Here is a 6,972-nt window from a genome sequence, read left to right as displayed (position 1 = left end):
TGTAGTGTATACAGATTTCGAATTATGATGCTGTACACCTGACACTAGGTAATTAAAAAATGTATTGCTTTGAAATTACCTTTTCTAAAAAGATAATAATTCGGTCAAAAGGTTTTTTTCCTCAATGGCTGGATGATAGGTTAAGTTTCAGATTTTAGCTTTGCAGTACAATTTCACAGGAATTCAGTTATTTCATGCCCACCCCCACTTTTTCCTTACTATACAAGAATATGGATGCCCCAAAGCAACAGTAACTGAGAAAACAGAATAGACAACTCTCTACATGTGCCTATGAGATATGAACTCATTAAAAATAGCAGACCCACAAAACAGTGAAAACAAATTTTTTATGGGAACACCCACGGCAGTAAATGAAAAACTTATGTTAATGCTGTTCTAAGAATGAAACTTGTAGCTTATAAACTTCTTTAAAAAGAAGAAGAAGAAGAAGAAGAAGATAGTGGGGTAAGGACTTGGAAATATGAAAGTTAAGTTCCCATGGAAACAACCACTTATCCACCATGCAAATATTCTATGTGTATGAGAGTAGATATGTGTGGAAACGAGGGCTGACCCATATTAAGTTGGAGCGTTGAAGTGTTGTTGTAAGTGCTTTATGTGTAAACCCTACCACAGTGAAGTGAAGTAGGGACTGTTCTTTCTTGGGGCACAGAGAGAGAATCAGAAGATCAGGAAGCTAGCTAGCAGTGGAGCCAGAATCAGAACCCTGGCCCTCACCCTAACCTCTACATTGTACGCCCTTCTGAGCAAGTGCAACATAATTATAGCCAGAGAGAATCATGTGTGGACCAGAGAGCAGGACAGGATTTTAACATTTCTAGTTTTGCTTCATCTTGGCATTCTGATGTTTTTCACATTTGTAACCTTAATGCAGTTAAAAGCAGGAGGTGGTAATCAACCAATTCTTATGAAGGAAGGAAGGACTTAAAATAAGTACTTTGAAAGCCAAAAGGGAGTTCACTTCCACTGTGTGATAACGGGATGCAGTTACTGGATCACTCAGCAGTGACACAGGAACACAAAACTGCGCCATAACGTTATTTATTTTTGAAATTTTATCACAAATAATTTGTAAACTTAAACATAGGAAGAGGCTTTCCCAAAGGAAATTTGGAAAAATAGTAACACTTAATAACTTACCCAATTTGGAACTTCTTCATCCTCAACATAATATAGATATTATATTAAATCTTTAAAAAAGAATGTGCTTTGTTGAAACTTTAAAAATTGTGTGGGTTTTTAAAAGTTTTATCTTTTTCTGTTTTGCTAAAATTGAGCCTGGCATTTTTAACTTCAAAGGAAATTTGTTTTTCCGAGAGGTCTAAGTGAGGGGAGATAGCTCTACAGTACAAGTCTGGGGATGGATGGTTTGCTGTGAGTGCTGACTCTGCATGTATTGTATCAGTAATAATGCTGTGCATTGACTTCTTTTTTTTTTTTAATTAATTAATCAAGTAATTATTTTTTTATTTTTGGCTGCGTTGGGTCTTCACTGCTGCACGCGGGCTTTCTCTAGTTGCAGCGAGCGGGGGCTACTCTTCGTTGCGGTGCGCGGTCTTCTCATTGTGGTATCTTCCCTCGTTGTGGAGCACAGGCTCTAGGCGCATGGGCTTCAGTAGTTGTGGCACACAAGCTCAGCAGTTGTGGCTCGCGAGCTCTAGAGCGCAGGCTCAGTAGTTGTGGCGCACGGGCTTAGTTGCTCTGCGGCATGTGGGATCTTCCCAGACCAGGGCTCGAACCCATGTCCCCTGCCTTGGCAGGCGGATTCTTAACCACTGTGCCACCAGGGAAGCCCTGTGCATTGACTTCTTTACTGATGTTATCAGCAGGGTAGGAACCCTCAGCCCACGAAAATTCCAGCCGCCACATCCAGCAGGCTTATCCTACTGTGGATGTCATACGGTGTCTTTTCACTCAAAGCCACCCACACACAGGGCTGGAGTAGAATCTCGACCACCATGGGCGGCTTTGTCTGTGTGCTCAGCAAACACTTCTATCCACAGGAACCTTACAAAGGTGCCTTTGTCTGCCTGCCTGCGTCTCTGCATGGTCCCAGTTCAGGGCAAAGTTGTGAGCCGTTCTCCCTTCTGTATGGATTGGTGCTCCTTCTTCAAGTCTTGGTTTGAGGCAAGCCTTCCCTGACCTTCCTGACCAGATGAAATCCCCTGCCATGCCCTCTCGTAGCCATTTTAGAGCGCCAGCCCCTCTCCTTGGTGGTATGTGTCCATTGCAGGGCTACACTTGGCAGCTCTGTGATTAACAAAGACTTCCACCAGTAAGTTCCATGAGAGAATGGGCTTGCCTGTTTTTGTCACTGTCATTCACTAATGTTTCTCCAGTGCCTGGCATGTTGTAGGCACTTGGCAAGTATTTGTTGAATGAATGAAATAAATGGTTGGCTGCCTCTAAAATTCAGTATCTAACCACAGCTGAGCCCCCATGGGTGAGCATCAATCATTCTCTTTGTGTATATGCACCTCCTGCAGCGATGATTTCCAATCTTTCTTACTTGACTCAATGCCCAAACTTGGCCCACTCACTCTTTGTTCCTGTTCTCAGCCCCTACATTTTAGACAAAATCAAGTGTTATCAAAACAAGCTTTGTCCCCTTCCCCTTCCTCTGGACCTTCACCCATTTTCCTCTTCCTTTCTGACCCAGAGCAGAAATTGTCCCCATCCCTTGGCAAAGCCAACTTTCCCCGTACTCTGATCCTGCCCGTCCATCCTCCCCCAGGCCACTGCTCCATCTTGCATCCCCCATCTCGACTCTTCTCTCTTTTTTCCAACTCCTTCCTCTCACCTTACAGCCATGCTCAGGTGACGCCCATCTTCCAAATACGTTGGCCCTTGGTGGTTTAGCTCTCGAGCATCGCTGTCCAACAGAACTTTCTGCAATGGGGGACGTACTCTGTATCTCTGCTGTCACATATGGAGGCTACTACCACATGTGGCTGTTGAGTACTTGAAATATGGCTAGTGTGACTGAGACATGAAACTTTAATTTTATTTAGTTTTAATTAAATTTAACATTGAAGTACACACATGTGGCCAGCGGCCTCCATATTGGATCCCACAGCTCTAAAGTGTAAGTTCCAAAATCATATTGTTTAGGTTAAAATAAATTACAGTTGTACCACCTCCTAACCATATGGCCTTGAGAAAGCTACTTACGTACTAAACTTTTTCATCTAAAATTATGATAATGGCACTATAGTATAGAGTTGTTATGAATAAGATAATTCATGGTATTACCTTTAGTGCAAAGTGTATATACTCAAAATGTATTTGTTGTCATAACCATCATCTTCACTGTTACCCAATCCTATTGAGACTGCTTTTTCAAGCTTCAGGTCAGATGCTTTAATGACCAACAAAGTCAGTTTAGTGGGTCTTGACTAGCATTTTTTTTAGAGAAATAGACCAGACTAGGATAAGAAATATGAGTGCTTCTCATGCAGTAGAAATAGGTATTAACTCATGAAACATTTGTTTCTATATACAAGTGCCTTGTGTACCAGGCAATGAAGTAAAACATATTTCTCACCATGAGTTGCATAAAAAGAGTTGTGTTTCTCTAGAAGTGCTGCTTCCGAGTTGAGAAGGTCAAGACTGATATACCAGAGGCCAGATCCACTGGCCTCTTCTCAACCTTATCTTGATTTCTCAGTCCTATTTGGCACTGAGGTCCACCTTCTGTTTGAGTTTCTTTCCTCTGTTGACCTTTACTCTTTCCCATCCAGTATTTCTTTGAGGGCTACTTGCATCAAAATAACTCCAGGAGGGTAGGGACATATGGTAGTCAGGATCCAAGCTGCCCCTCCACCCTGATTTTGTCTCCCGTCACTTCTGTGAACTCTCCTCTCACAGTAAATTGGACTCATCTATGTAACCAATAGGATTTTGCAGAAATGACAAATGTGACTTCTGAGCCTGGGTCATGAAAGATACTGTGGTCTCTGCCTTGCTCTCTTGGATCACCTGCGCTAGGGGAAGCTGGCTGCCACTTGATGAGGACACTCATCTTGGAATCAGAGCTTCAGGCCCAGATAAGTCTTCAGATATCTGGCTTACAACTTGATGGCAGCCGTGCGAAAGGCCTCGAGCCACCCAGCTGAGCTGCTCACAGATTTTTGATTTCCGGAAACCATGAGATCAAAAATGTTGCTGTGTTAAGATGTGAAATTCTGGGGTTATCTCTCATGCATCAGTAGATAATGAAGGGAGTGTTCTCTTTAGATTGTATGTTCCTGCTGAATCTGGTTTTCTGGGGAGGGGTCTAGGAATCTGCATGAATGTCTCTGGGTGATTCTTTGACCCTCTAGAGTTTGAGAACCACTGCTCTTTTTTTCACTGACTGCTCTCCCTCTTCCTTCCCTCTCTCCATTCCTTCCTTCCCCTACAGTACAGTTCCCAAAAGCTCTGACCAGGGCCTCTTCTCTTTTTATTGTGCACTCCCCAAGCAAGTACATCTATTCTGTGGCTTTAACAGACAGACTTGGAGCAACCCGTGGACCTACTTCTTCCACACCAAGCCCTCTTCAAAGCTCCTAAGCCCTATTTTCCAACTGCCTGATATCTGTGTGTGTATTTCCCTCCAGCAAGTCAAACTCAGTATGTCCAACTTTGAATTCATAACCATCCTCATGAAACCTTTTCATTTGTGTTCCCTATTTTTCATAGTAATTTATAGCTTAGTCTCCTAGGCTTGATATCAAGCCTTGATATCATCCTTGCATCCTCTTTTTCCTTACCCTCAACACATTCGAAGATCTGACAGTCCTCCTCTTCAGTCCTCCATTCTCCCATGGCCACTGCCACCACTCTGGTTCACACGTCATTACCCCTTACCCGGCCTGATGTGATGGCTGCTCCATTGTTTTCTCACTCTTCTCTTTCCCCACAACCTCTTCCATTCCAACCTTCAATCCACAACCTCTCCGCTGTCCTTTGAATAAAGTTTAAACTCCTTGGTATGGCATGTAAGGTCCCTAACAGTGAGGCCCTAACAGGATGTTCTACGTTTATTATTAATAGCCATCTCCTAACTCACCCCTAAACGCACATACTCTCTCGGCACAAGACATATGACGTTATCCATTATTTCCCAAACATGCCTTGAAGGGGTCTATATCTTTTCTCATACTATTATGGCCCCTAGAGAATTAAAATTCTCCTTTGAGAATAAAAAAAAAATCATACTGTAAAGCCCATTGCAAAATTTATTTGTGATGCAGTTGCAGTGGTAGATGTAGTTCATGTCCACACTCTCTCATCCCACTCCCCAAACCAGGTCAGGAGAAGGCAGGGGGAGAGCGTGGGTGCAAACCCCATTGAGCTTGCAGCTACTTTGTTGCCTTCGGACATGAAAAAGGCATTTTCAGCTTCCTGTGGGTCTTCACCTGCTTTAGCTACACAGGTTGTACTTTTGTGAAAAGACGCACTCATTATTCATTTATTGAGCTGATAAGCATTTATTAACCCTGTCCTAGCATTATGGTGGATATCAAAGTTAAGACCTAGTTCCTGCTCTTTGTCAACTCTGGTAGAGAGTAGCAATTGGCCAGAAGATACTAAAATATCAGGGGACTTCACGGGTAAAGGAAATCACCTCTAGGTTGGAAGGGTGGGGAGTGGGGATAAGTAATTGCCTACCTTCCTTTCCTTGAATGTAAGCTCCAGAAGGGCAGGCATCTTTGTTTGGTTCAAGTCTGTATTTCCAGTAGCTATATCAGCAACCTACACAGAGTAGGACCCAAGGTATATCTGTTGAATGAACGGGTGACTGAATAAAAACTTTTATGTAGAAGAAGTTTAGGTTCGGGTTCATCACTGTGAGCTTCTTAAAGGCTGAGATGATAGCCATTTGCATTTTTATGGATTTGCATTGTGTTCAGCATACCTTAGGCACTCAATAAGTGCTGGATGAATGTCAAGTGATTCCATAGTGAGGTTTGTTTTCTCTCACCCCTTCCCTGGTGTCATTAAGTGTTAGCCTTCCTGAAGAAAATATTTATGCTAAATTGACGGTGGTTTTAAAGGTAAGAGTCTTGGGGCTTCCCTGGTGGCGCAGTGGTTGAGAGTCCGCCTGCCGATGAAGGGGACGCGGGTTCGTGCCCCGGTCCGGGAGGATCCCACATGCCGCGGAGCGGCTGGGCCCGTGAGCCATGGCCGCTGAGCCTGCGCGTCCGGAGCCTGTGCTCTGCAATGGGAGAGGCCACAGCGGTGAGAGGCCCAAATGGTAAGAGTCTTTAAGAAACCAAGAAAAAAGGGCAAGGTGAAAGAAGATGAGACAAGATAAAAAGGTCAGGAAAATAACATTTTTAATGTAATTAACTACTGAAAGTGTTCCTGAAACCACTGGTTTACCTTTACCCAAGAGTCAACCAAAATGGAAAATCTGACTATATGTGACATTGTTAAACTATCTCATTAGCAACACTTGTTTGATTTAATCCAAGAACCAAATATTACTATATAGAGGTCAAAGCTTAAAGTTATTGAAGACTTACCCAATTCAGAATTAAATAAAAAGGCCAAAGGCCCGGAGAATATTTATGCTGCTGTTCTTTTTTCCCCCCAGTGATTTAAATTTAACTAACTGAAATTATATTCTAAGTATCAGATATTTATGCCAGGCTCTGAAGTGGCAGCTAATTTGCATACTGAAATTACTTGAGACTTGTTTTAGTGAGAAGCCCATTGGGTGCAGAAATAATTGCTGGGGAAGAATCAAAAGCAGGAGAACATGATGGTCTTTGCCCTGAAGCAGCTCACCATGTAAGCAGGTGAAACAGATATGAAGAAAGCAGGGGCTGGGGGGCTGGGGGTGGGGGTGGGGGGGAAGAAGTAAAGAAATATTTGAGTTCAGATTCATTTACAGCCTTTTGGCACAGCCTGCTAGTTGGCCATTGAAATCTGAGCTTTCCTTCTTCAGAAACGGTTGTCCCTGGG

The sequence above is a fragment of the Lagenorhynchus albirostris genome, chromosome 2 (genome assembly GCF_949774975.1).
Source record: "Lagenorhynchus albirostris chromosome 2, mLagAlb1.1, whole genome shotgun sequence".
NCBI classification, from domain to species: Eukaryota; Metazoa; Chordata; class Mammalia; order Artiodactyla; family Delphinidae; genus Lagenorhynchus; species Lagenorhynchus albirostris.
This window is presented reverse-complemented; position numbering follows the sequence as displayed.